Genomic DNA, 17,629 nt, shown 5'->3' with positions numbered 1-17,629 from the left:
AACGGCCTTACTGAGCGCTTCCACCGAACGCTCTCTGACATGATTTCCATGTACTTACGCCCTGATCACAAAAACTGGGACAACATTTTGCCATTCGTCACATTCGCTTACAATACCGCAGCACAAGGATCTACAGGCTACAGTCCTTTTTTCCTAGTGCATGGACGGACTGCCTCCTGCGTCTTCGACACGGCTTTCTTCTTTGCCCCTGCTCCGTCCAGTACGTCCCTACCAGAAGAGTTTGCAGCTCGAGTCGCGCATTGCCGTGAAATTGCTCGTCTAAACACGCAAGCCGCACAAGAGGAACGAAAACGTCGCTGTGACAGTAAACGACGTGACGTGGCCTTTCATCCAGGAGATAAGGTCTTACTATGGACCTCAGTTCGAACGTCTGGACTTTGCGAGAAATTTCTTCACCAGTACATTGGCCCCTACACCGTTCTACGACAAACTTCTAGTGAACTATCTCATCACCCCGCTTCAGTCCGTCACTGACCACCGTCGTCGTAGCACAGAGATTGTTCACGTCTCCCGCACGAAGCCGTTCATTACTCTTTCAGCCGATCTTTGAGTTACGGCCAGGCTGGCCGCTTCGAAGAGGGGGGAAATTAGTGTAAGCACCTTTAACGTACTTCATCTTTCTCATTTGTACATAGCCATCGTCATCCCTGTTGTTCTTCCTCGTGTTTTGTGCCGAGGCAGACACGGCGGAATAAACTGTTCTGCTGGCGTTCTCGGGTCCGGTCGTCCTGCGTCTTTCAGTATATATATATATATATATATATATATATATATATATATATATATATAAGTACACAAAGAAACAATTTCTGAAGTACTCGACCGGGGAATCGAACCAGCGACCCCTTGCTCCCCAGCGCGCTACCTTAGACAACTCAACCACACGCCATGTATTCGCCGGCGAAAGAACGGCGAGCTATTTATGTTTGCCATTCACCGCTGATGGTATGCAGATCTCGGAGGAGCTTGAGCGTGTTTTCTATCACGCAATGCTCCTACCTTTTCTTTCAGTTTAAAAGCTCTAACCTGCATACCTTGTAAACTCCTAGAGCATATTCTGTATTCCAGCATCGCATCTCATCTAGACAGGCACTCTTTTTCTCTTTCCCAAGCAGCATGGATTCAGACAGGGCTACTCATGTGAAACACAACCCTTTGAGTTTACCACAGACCTTCACCTTAACCTTGATTCCCGTTTTCAAACTGATGTTATCTATCTTGACTTCTCAAAGGCGTTCGATCGGGTCGCCCATCGTCGTCTAACTTCAAAACTTGCTTGCCTCAACCTTGATACCCATGTACTATCCTGGATTGAATACTTTCTCACGAACTACTCACAACACACTGTCATCGATAACATTCAGTCATCAAGTATCTCTGTCTTGTCAGGTGTACCACAAGGCCCAGTGCTCGGACCTCTCCTGTTCCTGATCTTTATAAATGACATTCCTACCAACATTTCTTCATCCATTCAGTTATTCGCTGATGACTGCGTCCTCTATCGGCGCATATCCTCCCCCAATGACCAGCTTATCCTCCAGGAAGATTTAAACGAATTGTAAATTGGTGTTAACGCGATAGCGTTAGAGAGCTCGTGTCGCAGAAATTCCGCCGTCGGCGTCGGCACCGTTGGTTGTGAGCGCAGCAGCGTCTTATGGCCCTTTGCAGATTCTGTCCAAAGCTGGTAAAATTGCCATGTGACATGGCCACAACTAATATCCGTCGAACTCCCTAATGGAGTTTTACGTTTATGGAGTTTAACGGAGTTCGGTGGTGGCCGCGTGACAGGCTGGCGAAGCAGCCTTCATAAGGCGCCTTCTTCTAGTGACATTGCGAAGTACCCAGTACGAAATAAACCCTCCCATTTTGCGAAGTAATGAAGCGCCCATTACGCGTTTCTAAGGCAAGTTGTCTGTGTGTTTAATGATGAGGACGATGAAGAATAATGGTTGAGCCCTTTGAAATGGGTGAGAAGCTTTAAACCACCCACTCGTGACACAATCCACACAATATGACGACTGGTGTGACTCTTCGCTCATTCCGCGCAATATTAGATCTTTTAAAGCATTTCCTTACCAATCATGACGACAGTATAGGTTGTTTTTTTTTCGAAAAAGGTTCACGCCTGGCGTGGTTCTGTGGCAGAACATTTCCTAACCACGCGGAAAGCCTGGGTTTGAATCCGCCTCGAGTCCTGGTTTTCTTTATCAATGTGCGCGATTGCTTCGATGGACATCGGCGGCGGTACTGGCGGTCGCGGACAACTACGCCAGCAAAATCGGCTGTCGTTGTGAGCTCATAACATCTTAGGCTGTAAAACAAAAATGGGTTAAAAAGCGAAAAGACCACGCAAAATACAAAATACTGGAACGAGCCAAAAAAGGGAAAAAACATTACAAAGAGATCCAAATAAGGCAGAAGCCATAATAAGGCCATAATCGAACATTGAACAGCTGAAACATCCTGGAATGTCGGTGGAGCCAACGCTGACAAGTGCGCTTGTATGTATATGCTTCGTACACTTGGAAAATTGATGAACCCAGCTTTTAAAGACACGTGTGTACAAAAGAAGAGAAGTTTTGAGGACACACACGCTGGGACTAGCAACAGTTTAATGAAATAACAGCTGCTTGAAAGAAAACCAAGACGCACATGCGCCATACATGATAACGTATACACGTGAGAGCGGTGGGCATGTGACAAACAAACCACAATGGAAACGCCCATACGCCATCAAAAACCGGGCAGATAAAAAAATTACAGCATATCCATGGGTGAATGATGAAGAGCTTGGGCGAAGCTCCTGAAGGAATCATGTGTACACAGTGAAATGTTCAGTGGTTTCGCCCAGCAGTAATCAAAGCAATACGCCGCTTTGATTATTTCTCCTTTTTCCGTTTTTCCTTCTATTTTTTATTTTTCTATTTTTTTAATTTTTCAAATATTTTTTATTTTTATTTTTTATTTATTTATTTTTTCTATCTCTATGGGACAGCGCCATCTATAGTATATCGTCACCCAACTGCAGTTTGCATGCATCTCTATGGGACAGCGCCATCTATTATACTGTTCGGGAGATACTGCCGCGGTTACGCCCAACGTTGCAAAACTCCCCCGTCAGCCAACCCGTCGCGCGGCGCCGGGGCAGCTTCCGGTTCGGTGGCGCTGGCGGCGCAACAAGCTTCCGCTAGCAGACGAAAACGCGTAGTGTGCGTGGCAAGACGCCGAGCCAGCAGTTCAGAATGGGCTTCGTTGTTTACATCGCCGACTGTATATTATCGAGATTTTTCGTTGCGCTGCCGCTGCAGCGTAAACCTGAGTAATACTTAGCAGCGGTAAGGCAAAGTCAGTAAAGCTATGGCTTTCTAGACTGCCCACGATAACTGATGCTTGATAGCATAACATACGAGTCTTTCCATTACCCTATAAGAAATTAACTATGTGACGCATTCCCGTAGCGTAATCCTTTAGCTAATGTGGATGCTTGGGCGTGTTGGTACTTCCTTCTTTTTGTTTTGGACTGTGCAAGTATTGCGCGGTGTTAACAAATAAATCTTTGTTGCAAGTCAGCGCTGTTGTTTGTACATTCCTTTTTCTGGTTGTCCGTCTTTTTTGCGCTGTTTTCTTTCCGATAATTCTTCACTTTATATTTTTTGAAGTGAGGCGTTTTCACTCCGTATCGCGGCTGTCGTTATTCGCAATCATTGAGCGGTAAAATCACCGCACGCCACACTTTCAGTCCTGCTACAGAAAAAAAAAATCTATTATTTTACGTACGCACGCAATGCAGTGAAACGATTTTTGAGATATGGCATGTATAGTGTGATGCACACAAACGGCACGATTTATTTGCAGTCTCAAGCAATAAACCTTATCAAAATAACTCCAATTAAGTGTAAAATATTATTTACAGCACAATTTTTAGAATCACTCAAATCAACGCAAGTCCGGGAATATCGTTCGGACGCATCCTTCCACGAGGCTCCTTTCCGCTGGCGATTTCAGCCTTAATTCTTACCATAGAGTATGTGAGTGAAAGTCTTCAGGATGTCTTCCTCGTGAAGGTCCATATCATGCACACATACGTGATGTGTCGGTCAGTTTCTTATCCTCACGAGGAATGGCGCGATCCCACGCCACTCGCTGGTTCGTTTCATGTTTCACTTTTGAGCGCACAATTGAACAAGGACGAAAAGCGACGCGGACGCCAAGCGCTGTGTCCGCGTCGCTTTTCGTCTGTGTTCAATTGTGCACTCAAAAAGTGAAACATGAATTACCAACATGGCCAAGCACGCTCTTTCGCTGGTCCGGATCACGCGGGGCACAAATAGGGTTACCAACCGTCTCGGTCTTCGCGGGACTGTCCCGACTTTTCATACAGCGCCTGAGCCGTCCCTGTCGGGACAGCTATATGTCCGGGATTTATTCGGGACCATCCAGTTAAAAATTTTTATGTGATCCAACGCACACCCGACAACGCACGTCACGCTCCAGAACACGATGTTCTGACGAATAGCACGCACGAAGCAATGTTGCGGTGGCTAGCGGTGGATTCGAAGGTTGAAGGCTGAACTTCGGCATGAAGCGCGACAACTTTTACGAGTACACTCTCCAGCAAGAGGAAATGTTGCGAGCAGCACGTAGCCAGCTAAAGTACAACTTCAAGAGGCCGAAACAATAAAGAAACAATGGATTTGTCTGGAATATACCGCAATTAAGAAAACTGACTTCGCTGGCTCCCGTTAGTTTACCCCGCCTCCCTTCATTGAAGAGTTAGTGACCCTAGGCACAAAAGAAACGTCGTGGTGTCTCCGATTTCCTGTAACCGCTCGTACAGCCGGGAACACAACATGTCGGCATGGTGAAGACACGCAGCACATCCGAAGCACAATAGGGCGCGGAAAGCGTAAAACTGTTCACGCAGAAAGCAGCCTCCACTGATACTAACGTGCCGCAACATTCACCGCTGGCTGAAGAGAGTGGAGTGAGCGAATCCTGTTGCGACAGCAGCGCCACATCTGTCGCTGATAGCGGCCGCGCCGCGCAACATCGCTCAGTTTTGCAACTGACCTGGTTCTATAAACGTTGGTTACGCCTGACATGGGACAAGGTTAGACTAAGAGGAGCTACGCCCCTAAAATGCAGCGCGTGGCACCTTCTAATATCGTTTCTCTAAAAACGTCGCCTCCTTACGTGATAACGGTAAAGAAGGTACACTTATACACCGACCGTGTCCACATTTTTAAAACGATAGTCTTTCTTGGGGAACTGTTTAGAAAAAGTTTATTCCATCAAAAGACGCTGGGAACACTTGGAAACAGTCTCTGTACGACAACGACATTAACATACAAAAATGACTAAACACAATATACATGAAACGTTTTAACAGAAATGTCCAATTCCACAGGGTGTCCTTAACACATGCTACTATAAGGACTAACATACACACACTTTTCACAAAATACACAATGTACATGGCGATGTACATACACAATATACATGAGTGTGAACATGTCAGCATATATGTACAGCACATGATATGGTACATGTAATTTACATAAATTTACAGTGTCAGCATGAAATGTGTATATACAAGAACTCACACACCTACGGGAACATGCACACACAGAAATAATCAAAACAAACAGATTATATTTTTTTTTATTTGCGACATAGACTTGCCCTTAAGGCATAATATTTGTTTTGTATATTTGTGTTAAATGAGCGCCGTTAGGCCGGTGTTGTGTATGAAGTAAAGAAGTGTCTTGTGGAATGTGTTGTCATGTATCCATCGGTCATAACTGTTTGTGTCACTGTAGCGAAGACCAGCTTGCAGGAGATGACGGTAGCGTTCCGACTGTAATCCTTGGCATGTCCATATAAGGTGGTATGCATCTGCTTGTATCACCGGAACAGAACAGTACGGGCATGTAGAACCAACTGGTAAATGCGACCAGTTCCATGTTGAAATAACAGCCGGTGTAAGGGCCACCCCTGCCCGAAGCCTCCTAAGCACAACTTCCTCCGCCCTAGTAAGGTGAAGGGGGAGAGAGCAGACACACGGTGGGATAAGAGCGCGTGTATCCTGCCAGAGAACATTTTTACGGGCACGGAGTGTATTTAGGGGTTGAGGTGGAAGGGGAATAGATGGGAGGTCTGTATTAGGAGGGCAGTGTGCCTGTTGGTCAGCAGCAATATTGTGAGGGTTCGCAGCATGGCCTTGAATCCAGTGTACCCTGATGCAAGTGGCTGTATTGCGGTTCATCTTATGTATCGCCTCGCAGATTTCCATCACCTTGTGAACTTTCTTGAGTTCCTGGATAGCCGCTAAAGAATCGGTGAATACGTCAAGTTGCCTTGAAGTTGCTTGGTGACCTGGTTACAAGAACCAGGCCAGGTCAAAAACTTAAACGCAGAAATTTTGGTCTGTCTGTCACCCGATTCAGCCACCCGGCCAACGTTTAACCACTTGCTTACCGCCCAGCCATCTTGAACTGGTACGGCCGTTCATACTTGTGAATACTGTCGATCTAAAAGTAAATATTACGCATATCTGAGGCGCAACATCAATACGTAAGTATTAGGTGGTGTGTTCCTTTAATAGAAAATACTGTGATGAGGTTTATTGATGAGGTCGCGACGAAAAGGGACCGTACGATAACACAGTGCAAGGCTGGCAAAAGCGGCACAGGCTCTCGCGCAATCAGAACGCGGGTCGTTTTTCGTCCTCCTTCACAGGCGCATACTCGGTCGTGCATCTGCTCCACTACAATACCCCCGGGGTGAAGCGTAGCCATCCTGGCGACTCAGGGAGAACGTAGCATGAGCGGGTCGTAGTAGGGCTTGAGACGGTCGACGTGTACGGTCTCGCGTCCTCAACAGCGCAAATCTTGCTATTGTGTGAGGGGCTCGACGATGTAGTTCACCGGCGAGGTGGCATGAATGATACGGTAGGGACCATGGTACAGCGCCAGAAGTTTAGAGGAAAGGCCAGGGACGAGTGTGTGTGTGTGTGGGGGGGGGGGGGGGGGTGATACCCAAAGGCAAACAAGGGAGCCAGGAGGAAACGTAGGAGCTGGGTGATGAACGTCGTCATGTCGCGTCTTTTGTCTACCTTGAGCTTACCTGTCAGGGAACGAGCCAACTGACGGCAGTCTTCGGCGTATCTGGCGACTTCAGAAACTTGAGTGCACTCGGAGGCATAAGGTCGGTACGGGAGTATGGTGTCCAGTGGGTAGGAAGGTTCGCGGCCGTACAAGAGAAAGAACGGGGAAAAGCCGGCAGTCGCTTGCGTCGCGGTGTTGTAAGCGAACGTAACAAAAGGTAATACAGTGTCCCAGTTGGTGCGGTCGGAGGAGGTATACATCCTCAACATGTCGCCGAGTGTGCGGTTGAACCGTTCGGTGAGACCATTTGTCTGTGAATGGTAGGCGGTGGGTTACCGGTGAATGATGTTGTATTCGGCGAGGAGGGCTTGGATGACCTCCGGCAGGAACACGCAACCCCTATCACTGAGTAGTTCCCGCGGAGCACCATGGCGTAGAATGAAGCTGCGAAGAATGAAAAGTGCAACTTCGCGGGCGGTCGCTGCCGGGAGAGCTGCAGTCTCGGCGTAGCGCGTCACATGATCGACGCCGACGATAATCCATCGGTTTCCAGAGCCAGTATACGGGAGGGGGCCGTAGAGGTCGATACCCACGCGGTCAAATGGGCGAGCCGGGCACGGGAGCGGCTGCAACGTGCCAGTAAGATGTCGCGGAGGTGTCTTGCTTTGTTGGCATGTAGTGCAAGACTGAACGTATTTCTGCACAAAGCGATACATTCCTCGCCAGTAATATCGCTGACGCAGCCTTTCGTAGGTTTTCAGGGTGCCGGTGTGAGCACTTTGGGGATCTGCGTGGAAATTTGAGCAGATGTCAGAGCGCAGATGACTAGGGACAACAAGGAGCCACTTCCGATCACCTGGCATGCAGTTGCGGCGGTACAGAATGTTGTCCCGCACGGAAGAAGTGAACTGCTTGACGGCGTAGCGCTCTCGTCGAAGGGATAGCAGACGGATCGGTAAGGTAGTCGAGCAACAGGGCAAGGTATGGGTCTTTACGCTGCTCCGAAAGCATTTCATTGGTGTTGAGTGGCGACAAGGTGTTAAAGGGCCCCTCACCAGGTTTGACAATTTTGAGCTAACGAGCGCAATGCATACACTGGGCGTTCACGATAACGTCTGCCAAAATTTGCAACGCTACGCGCCGTGGAAATGGGTCAAATTTCAAGGTGAACGCTGCTTGCCCTTCCCCTCGCGGGCGCGCGCTTTAGAGAATGAGGGGATGACGTACATGAGAAAATGACCCTACGTAGATGGTAGTGCTGTGACATCGCTCCTTTACGTAGACGACTGTGCTCTGACGTCGCCAACAGTAGCACGTGACACTGCGATAATTATTTGACACGACATGTGTTGTTTGTGTAATTTGTTGCTTGAATAGAATAATAAAACTTGAGAGAAATAATGAGACACACAAAGGGAATGTGTACGCCTTTTTCATTTTTTTCGTGAATTTTTCATTTTTTTTCGTGGGCTAATGTGCCTCGCTTTCCCATGCGTTCGTGTCCCCGCGGTTATCGCATCGAGCAGACGCCAGCCCTGGAAACGAAAGTAATGTTCTGGCGCGTTCGAGCACTCATTATGCTCATTTATTCTACCGCGTCGAAGTAAACGTTAATGCAGCACTGGCTCATGATACCGCCGCTCTCGTGCCCGTAGAAATGCCGCAACTTTCATGCCCGTCCCGCAGAAACAGGTAGTACACCACAGAGAACGCCGACACAACGCCCACGGCCGCTACATAAAAAAAAAGTAGCGTCCGTGCGACGCCCCTCGCGTGCTCGGGCTGGCTCGGGGACGTCATGCGCACGTGACCATGCATGCGCATGACGTGTTCATGCGTATGTGTCAAGTGAAGAGGGCAGGGAAGGGATTTGGCTTGCGAAGGCTACGCGGGGCGAGTGGCAAGGGTTTGAAACTCGCCTCCTCGCGTCATGGTTTCGCGCCGCTACAAATTATTGTTTTTCTCAGCTCGTAATGAACCGATTTCAAAAATTCTTGCGGCATACTGCTCTTCATTCGGCACACAACAACTCCCAGCGTCTAACTAAAATTTGCTATGTGGCCTGGTGAGGGGCCCTTTAAAGAGGGGTGACAGAGAAGCTACATCTGGTGCTATTGGCGAGCGAAAGAGTGCATCAGCATCCGCATGCTTGCGACCGGAACGATATACGACACGAATATCGTATTCCTGCAATCGCAGTGCCCAACGGCCCAGGCGTCCCGACGGGTCTTTCAAGGTGGAAAGCCAACATAGAGCGTGGTGGTTTGTAACCACGTCGAAAGGACGGCCGTAAAGACACGGGCGAAACTGCGTCAATGCCCAGATTATCGCCAAGCACTCCTTCTCTGTCACGGAATAGTTTAATTCAGCCTTCTTGAGAGCACGACTTGCATAAGCGACAACTTATTCACCTTGGGTTGCCTTTGCGTTGTGCCAAAACAGCGCCAACACCTACGCCACTTGCATCGGTGTGAATTTCTGTGAGAGCAGTGGGGTGGTAGTGACGAAGGATATGTGGTGAGGTCAACAGGCGGCGCAACTGGTGAAATGCGTCATCACATGCAGGTGACCATGCAGATATACCTTTGCTGGTGGCAAGCAGACTCGTCAAAGGTGCGATGATGGACGCGAAGTTACGCACGAAGCGGCGAAAATAGGAGCAGAGGCCGACAAAACTTCTGAGGGCTTTCAAATGATGTGGGCTTTGGGAATTCGGCGACAGTTCGAAGCTTATCGGGATCCGGAAGAACGCCGTCTATGGAGATGACATGTCCCAAGATGGTTGGCTTCCGTGCTGCGAAGTGGCACTTCTTGGTGTTAAGTTGTAGGCCCGCAAAAGTTAGTCACGTGAGAATTTCGTGCAGACGAGCAACGTGTGTCGGGAAATCTGCCGAGAAGACTACTATGTCGTCCAGGTAACATAAGCAAGTCTTCCACTTGTGGCCTCGAAGGATGGTATCGATCATGCGCTCAAATGTTGCAGGTGCGTTGCAGAGCCCAAACGGCATGACGTTGAACTCATATAGGCCATCGGGCGTTACAAAGGCTGTTTTAGGGTGATCACACTCAGCCATTGGCACCTGCCAATACCCAGAACGCAAATTCAAGGATGTGAAGTACTCAGCGCCTTGCAAGCAGTCAAGAGCATCATCTATTCGCGGCAGCGGGTAGACGTCCTTTTTCGTAAGCTTGTTTAAGCGGCGATAGTCGACGCAAAATCGAATGGTGCCATCTTTTTTCTTGACCAATACCACAGGTGATGACCAAGGATTTTGAGAAGGCTGTATGACTCTACGTTGAAGCATGTCATTCACTTGCTCCGTAATGACGCGGCGCTCTTAGACGGAAACGCGGTAAGGCCGCTGTCGCAGGGGCGAGTGGAGCCGGTGTCGATAGTATGACTGATAGTCGTGGTGCGGTCTAACGAAGGTTGTTGAAAGTCGAAAGAAGAGATCAACTTGTGAAGGAGAGCAACAAGTTGGCGGCGATGAGAAGGGGGAGGTTTTCGTCAATGGCTTTGTCGAACGCTGACGAACTTGATGGCTGAGATGAGGGAGTAATTGTGGCAATGTGACAACATGTGGTGTCATCGGGAAGATCAAGATCATCGATGTGGTCGACAGGTTGTACATATCCTAAAGTTTCACCACGGAGTAAGGCAATGGGGTAGGTGCAGTGGTTTGTAACCAGCATTATGGTTGACCCAGACGCAATTGCGAGAACGGCAAATGGGAGAACGATGCCCTTGCGTTCAGTAAACACTGGAGATGGCGTAAACACTACCGTGGCGTCAGATTCAGCAGTACACGAAATGGTAATAGGGACTGAAGCTTCCGGAGCCAAGGTGGTGTCAGTATCAACGATGAGTTTGCAGGGAAGAGAACGGTCGGGCGATGAAAAATCACATGTTGGCACAAGGGACACTTCCGCACGTGAACAATCGATGATAGCTTCATGACGTGAAAGGAAAGGAAACCCAGGATGAAGTCATGAGAGCAAGATGGCAGAACAAAAAATTCGACGATGTACATGATGTCTCGGATGGCGACGCGCGCCGTACACACAGCTGAGGGATGAATGCGTTGCGCGCTAGCCGTGGATAGCACCATGACAGAGAGAGAGATGTTGTCACTTTCTTGAGTCTCCGACAAAAGTTCGCGTTCATCACAGAAACAGCGGCCCCGGTATCTACAAGCGCTAGTGCGGGGACTCCCTCAACAATGACATCAATAACGTATTGCGGCGAAAACGGAGTCCTTGCCTCCGGAACTGCACGGATTAGTTTCCCTCACCAGAAGGTGGTCGACGACGCATAGGCGATGGCGACCGGCGACGAGAAGGGAAACGAGCACTTTCTGAGCGGCGATCCGAGTTGGGGCGCCTCTGTTCAGATGCAGATGTGGTGGCATGTTGTGGCGCGTAGGTAGGAGTTCCGAAGGAGGCGTACGCAGGTGTGGGACGGCGACGGCAGACGCGCGCAATATGGCCAGCGATGCCACACGCGAAGCAGATGGGGCGGTTATCATGAGTGCGCCACGCATCTGATTGACGGAATAAGTGTGGTGGGGGCCTGTAAGCTGGAGACGAGGCGGGATGGGGTGGTGCCGATAAGGAGCTTGGATGCGATGGGGGCCGCGCGACCACAGCTGCGTAGCTGAGAGGTGGAGATGTAGCAGGCGGTGCGTAGCCGGCACTCGTGAGGGGGGACGGCACGGAAGTGCACGGGTAAGACCCCGGAACTGCAGGGAGGGCCCCGCAAATTTCGGTGCGCATGGCCTGCTGCAGTGTCGGAGGCAGGCTTGCGGTGGGCGCGTCGCTATGAGGCAGCAGGGAGAGCTGTCGGGCCACTTCCTCTCTGATAAAGTCCTTGATCTGGTTAATAAGTGTGCCCTGGCAAACGTTGTCGTTTGTGACTGCGAAGGCCGAGATCGAATCTGGTGGAACGCTGACGGCGCAATTCGTCAAAGCTCTGGCACAGGCTTACGAGCACTGCCACAGTGGTCGGCCGTTTCGCCAGCAACATCTGGAATGTGCCATCTTCGATACCCTTGAGGATGTGTCTGATCTTCTCGTCTCCCGGCATAGATGGCTTAACCCGCCTGCAGAGGTCTAGCACATCCTCAATGTAACTGGGAAATGTCTCGCATGGCTGCTGTGCTCGGTGGCGTAGACGCTGGTCAGCGCGGAGCTTGCGCACTTTTGGTCGGCCGAATGCTTCGGTTACGAGGGTCTTGAAGGCTGACCAGTTGGCGATGGCGGATTCGCGGTTGGTAAACCAAAGTTTAGCGACGTCAGCCAAGTAAAAGATAACGTAGCCGAGCTTATAGAGTCGTCGTCCCACTTGTTGCTGGCGCTTACGCGTTCGTATAAGAAGAGCCAGTCTTCGACGTCGTGCTCATCACTTCCGCTGAAGATGGGCGGGTCTCGTTGACGGGTAGAGCCGGGACAGGCGGTCGGGACAGCCGGTGGTGCTGGCTGGGCGGTGACTGCGTCAGTCATGTTGTCCGGCAGGGGCGTAGCCAAGGGGAGGGGGGGTTGGGGGGTTCAAACCCCCCCGAAATTTTTCAGTTTTGCTTGCGTATATAAACACGCACACATACAAACGCACGCACGAACATACATAAAGCATGGTTGAACCCCCCCCCCCCCCCGAAAAAAATTTCTGGCTACGCCCCTGTTGTCCGGTGGTCGCTCGGCCAACTTGTGAGAGCGGAGCTCCAGGTTTGGTTGTGGATCTCAGCAACCTCCACCAAATGTGATGAGGTTTATTGATGGACTGAGGTCGCGACGAAAAGGGACCGTACGGTAACACAGTGCAAGGCTGGCAAAGGCGGCACAGGCTCTCGTGCAATCAGAACGCGGGTCGTTTTTCGTCCTCCTTCACAGGCGCATACTCGTTCGTGCATCTGCTCCACTACAATACGTAGATAAGTAATTCTGAAGACCCTACTGTTTCTTAGGCAGCGCTGAAAATGCTGTTTTTTAGACTGCGCTGAAAATGCGACGCTATGAGGCAGATGCGGCGGTTCAACGTAGAGTACTGCAATGATGATGTGTTAAAACGCAAGCGGTATGTTAGCTGCGTCGTAAGTATGCGACTGTCATGTAGAGTACCCGATTTCGAGGTCTTATCGTAAGCCATACCAAAGCGTTTAACACGCAAGCACCTTATATCCTTGGTACTGATCTCTGTACCAAGGATATAAGGTCCAATAATAAGGACGCACTGCGTCCAATGAGCAAATAGGAGGACTGCTGCTGCTGACTCGAAATTCGGCAGATTCCCGACCGGCAAAAGCATCCCAGGTGCATCACGACAACAAGAAAATTTAAAAATGTGTGCTTGAACAAGGAAGTTTTAGAAGTGGCCCTGCAGCAGAATGGTACACCAGTTGACTCGTCAAGTCAGCTGTCTGTTAAACACAGATGAGGAACTAGTGGTTAGGCTTGGTGTTGAAACAGTGCGTTTACAGTGCCCTTCACTTTTTTCACAAAATTAAGACATGCAGGCTACAGACAGTTTGTCTACATGACGTGGAAGAAAACTGGCAAAGAAAATAGAATCGTTTTGCCCAGTTGCGTGTTGAACTCAATCCGAAAAAAATACCCAGATCCTGATAGCAGATACACTGCATTCAAGCACTCCTATAGTTGACCCTTCCAAGTGAGTACGCAATACAGCCATTGCTGGTGGGGCTGAGGGCTTTCACGGATGTTCCTAAGCACAAGTACTAGCTGGAGATGTACTACTGCTACAGCAGCTGCAGGTACTTTTCACAGTCATGTTTGAAGGAAATGAAAAACAATGTACTGAGATGTGCCAATAATTTATTCTTGCTCATCTTCAGCTAGGCACTCTAAAAGTCAGATACATATATGGCAATAAGACCAGAAATTTCCATTCACTGTATTGTTGGTGTTGTGGTCTAAGGTCTAATATCAAAGAAAATAAAATTTGTAACAGACAAGCAACCACATATGCAACTTCAAACACACACATCCACGTGCGTGATATTTATTAAAAAACAACCAACAAAATAAGATTTGTAACATACAAAAAAAAACTGAAAGCAATGCGTAAATTGGACACAATTTATAACACGCTCAGAGTTTTCCTCGAGCACCCAACATATTGCTGAAAACTCATGATAAGCAATGGCATCCCTTTTACAGCCCTTGAAAGACAATGTTTGGCACATGTGTGGTGTAACTCTTGCACTGTTCATGAATTGAAGCAGTGTTTTCTGGTATTTGTCATGTAGTAGGCAATCACAACTTATTGTGGCAATGAAGTGCATTGAGTCAAGGGATTGAGCTGGGATGGGTACTGACAAACCACATAGTGATGGATCCAGTAGGGTTATTACCCCTTTTTATTTTCACTGTTGGGCCTCCTTACTACAGCAAATATTTATACATGTAGAACAAAAAAAGCTAATAAATGAAGCAATGGAACACACATGAAAGAAGCTGCATGCACGTTTCTAGCCCCATGAATAACGTCCCATGATTTGAACTAATCACAAGTTTTGAGCAACTTGAGTCAATCCAGGCCCCGCCACAGTGGTCTAGTGGTTATGGCGCTCGACTGCTGACCCGAAGGTCGCGGGGTTGAATCCCAGCCGTGGCGGCTGCATTGTCGATGGAGGCGAAAATGTTTGAGGCCCGTGTACTTAGATTTAGGTGCAGGTTAAAGAACCTCAGGTGGTCGATATTTCTGGAGCCCTCCACTACGGCGTCTCTCATAATCATATCGTGGTTTTGGGACGTTAAACCCCAGATATTATTATTATAGAGTCAATCCAGCCTCACTGCAGCATGTGCCACATCAAGAAAACAAAAAATTGGGGCAATAGCGAAACAACTTTGTCTTCTTCTGCACTCACTCGCCAAGGGTCTGTCGCTGCCGATTGAACCTACTCACTCGCTTGGTTACCTCTATATCCTTAAATACATTACGAAATGAGCTGCTCAGTGGTGATCTTGTCTCAGGAGTGGCCTTTTGTTTTTTTCCAGGAGGTGCACTGACAGCTGCTGTGATTACTGCAACCAGGAGTTTTCTTGACGTAGCCTGCAATAATTATTCAGGCACCTTCATTTCTGCAAAATAAACTACAGAATGAAAACTTACCATGTTTGGCTGGCTCCATAATGGGACAGGCCACAGGCTCACCCCCAGTTGCTCTGGGGTACTTCACGCGCCATTGAGGAGTGGCATCCTTTGTACGTGCTTTGTCACGCTGACTGTTTTCGTTGTAGTGTAGCACAGCAAGTTGTGTCCTGAAAATAGTTGCATTTAACTGAGTGAACACACAAAGGAAAACAGCATCTGATTTATGCAGGTTAAAAAAATGTTGCAGTTGTCAGCTGGTTAATTTTTTAAAACAATGTCTGAATCTCCACCTATTCCCTTTTAAGTGTCTTCAAAGTAACATAAAATGCCACCATCTCACACACGACAGCACTGTAACACCCATTCCTTTACCTACTTCTCAGTAACATGAACATGTGTCCATATCTAACACTCATGCATGATATTCTTTTGAAGATAGGTTGGACGATACAAAGCACTTACAGAAGGCAAGAAAACGCATGTTGTGTCTTCTTGCCTCCTGTAGGTGTTCTGTGCTGCCTATGCAGCCCAACACTTCCCAACCTGTGTTCAACATTTACCAAATACCCTAATGGAGTGCTTTATTGATTTGCTATTCTTTTGCACAAAACTATGTAATGCACTGGGCATATTATAGCCACATCGCTAGCGAACACTTTGTGGCTTTCCCACCATTCTTTTTAAATGCAATGTTATTCTCTTCAAATGCACGAAGCTACAAGCTAAAACCATCAGAATATTACTTTATTCTCGATGTGATAAAAAATTCTCATTATAAAACATCTTTAAAATTAATTTTCTGATTAACCTCACTGCAATGCTACAATTTCAAATTAATCATAGCTTAGAACATTCTTTAGTAAACTGTTCAAATTGTAGCGAATATTGGTCACCGTATGGAAGTGATATAAAAAGGCAGCCAGCCAGGCTTCGCTGTTCGTATCAAAGGAGAAAACTTTCATCAAAACGATTTACAGTGACCTTGAGAACCTCATCTTACAAGTAAAATATATAGTGAAATTTGAAAATGAATATTACTGCAGCTACAGAGCAAAAAAGTGAATGTGCTAGCCTGAACATAGAAAAAGAAGCAGCACCATAGCTGCTTGAACTAAAGTAAGTGCCTGCTATTTACTGGTACCACAAGTAGCGGGCTGCCCAAGTAGTAGCATCGACACTTTCCTGTTTGTCACTCTAAACTAACACCTTTACCAGGCACAATTTACAGTGAATCAAAGTTGACATAGCTAATATAAATGTAACACTAAATTATTTACAGTTACCATGGCTATAACTGTGCTTGTAACAAGACAACAAAAAATTTGAAGCAGTTGGACTCTTCCCAATACAAGAAGATCGTCAGGAAAACAACAAAGAAATGGTTAAGCTGCTCTGCCAGAGGAACATTGCCTTCATACTTTGCCTTAATACCAGCAACGTGGGTAGTGGTACAGCTTGGGTGCAAAGTGGAGTAGCAGGCTGTGAAATGCCTCAAGCCCATATGTCTGGTATTTCGTTGAAAGATGTGGCATGTCCTTCAACAGGGTTCTCGCAGTTGCCAGTTCCTTTAGATTCTGCAGTGCCCTAAAGTCTGACAAAAAATGTTAAAAAGCAAGGCTTTGTCAGTGGGATAGCAAACTTGAATATGGTGATATATAATGTGGCAAACTGGTGCTGTGACAGCTATTTTTTTCCAGAAAAAAAAACCAATTAAATGAACACACCAAAAACTAACAGAATTTCCCTAGGACTGAACTTCCCTAGGCTATGTTACTTTGCTACACTTCCACCTTCAGCATCGCCTCACACTTAAAGCCCCCACTTCTCTCATCAAAACGGCTATTTTGGCATAAAGCATCAACGAAGGCGGGCAATATCTTTTTACTATGCTCTAATATTTCATTTTGCTTTTGTTCAGTCATTTCGATAATGGCATGTCGTCATGGGGCAGGGTTAAACAAACATATCTTGTTAGTTAGACGCATCGAAAGTCAATCTACTGCCATTACAATGTGAAGTTCACATTGTTTCTCTGCTTCAGACCATCTTTTAGCAGCTATCTATTATATGAAAAAAAAGTTCTCTAACGCTTACAATCTTAAATGTTATGTCAGTTACTGTTGCTACGACAACCCTTACTTTCTGTGCAACAAAAATACCCTCAATTTTAAAGTTCGAATGTATAAGTCCCAACTCTCGCTGCTTCATAATTGCTGACCTTTTTTAGCCATTCTCTCGGCTCAATGTGACCATGCAGGCACGAGGGAAACAGCTCATTGTCATGTTCATGAATGCCTTGAACGTGGTTCAGAAGGCACTTCCATTTTGGAACGATGAGTTCCTTGTTTCCATCACTAGATGTTGCTGCCCCATACATATGGTTTGTAAT

The sequence above is a fragment of the Rhipicephalus sanguineus genome, chromosome 10, assembly GCF_013339695.2.
Source record: "Rhipicephalus sanguineus isolate Rsan-2018 chromosome 10, BIME_Rsan_1.4, whole genome shotgun sequence".
In the NCBI taxonomy this organism is placed as follows: Eukaryota; Metazoa; Arthropoda; class Arachnida; order Ixodida; family Ixodidae; genus Rhipicephalus; species Rhipicephalus sanguineus.
The sequence above is the reverse complement of the archived record's forward strand: the minus strand, read 5'-3'. Positions refer to the sequence as shown.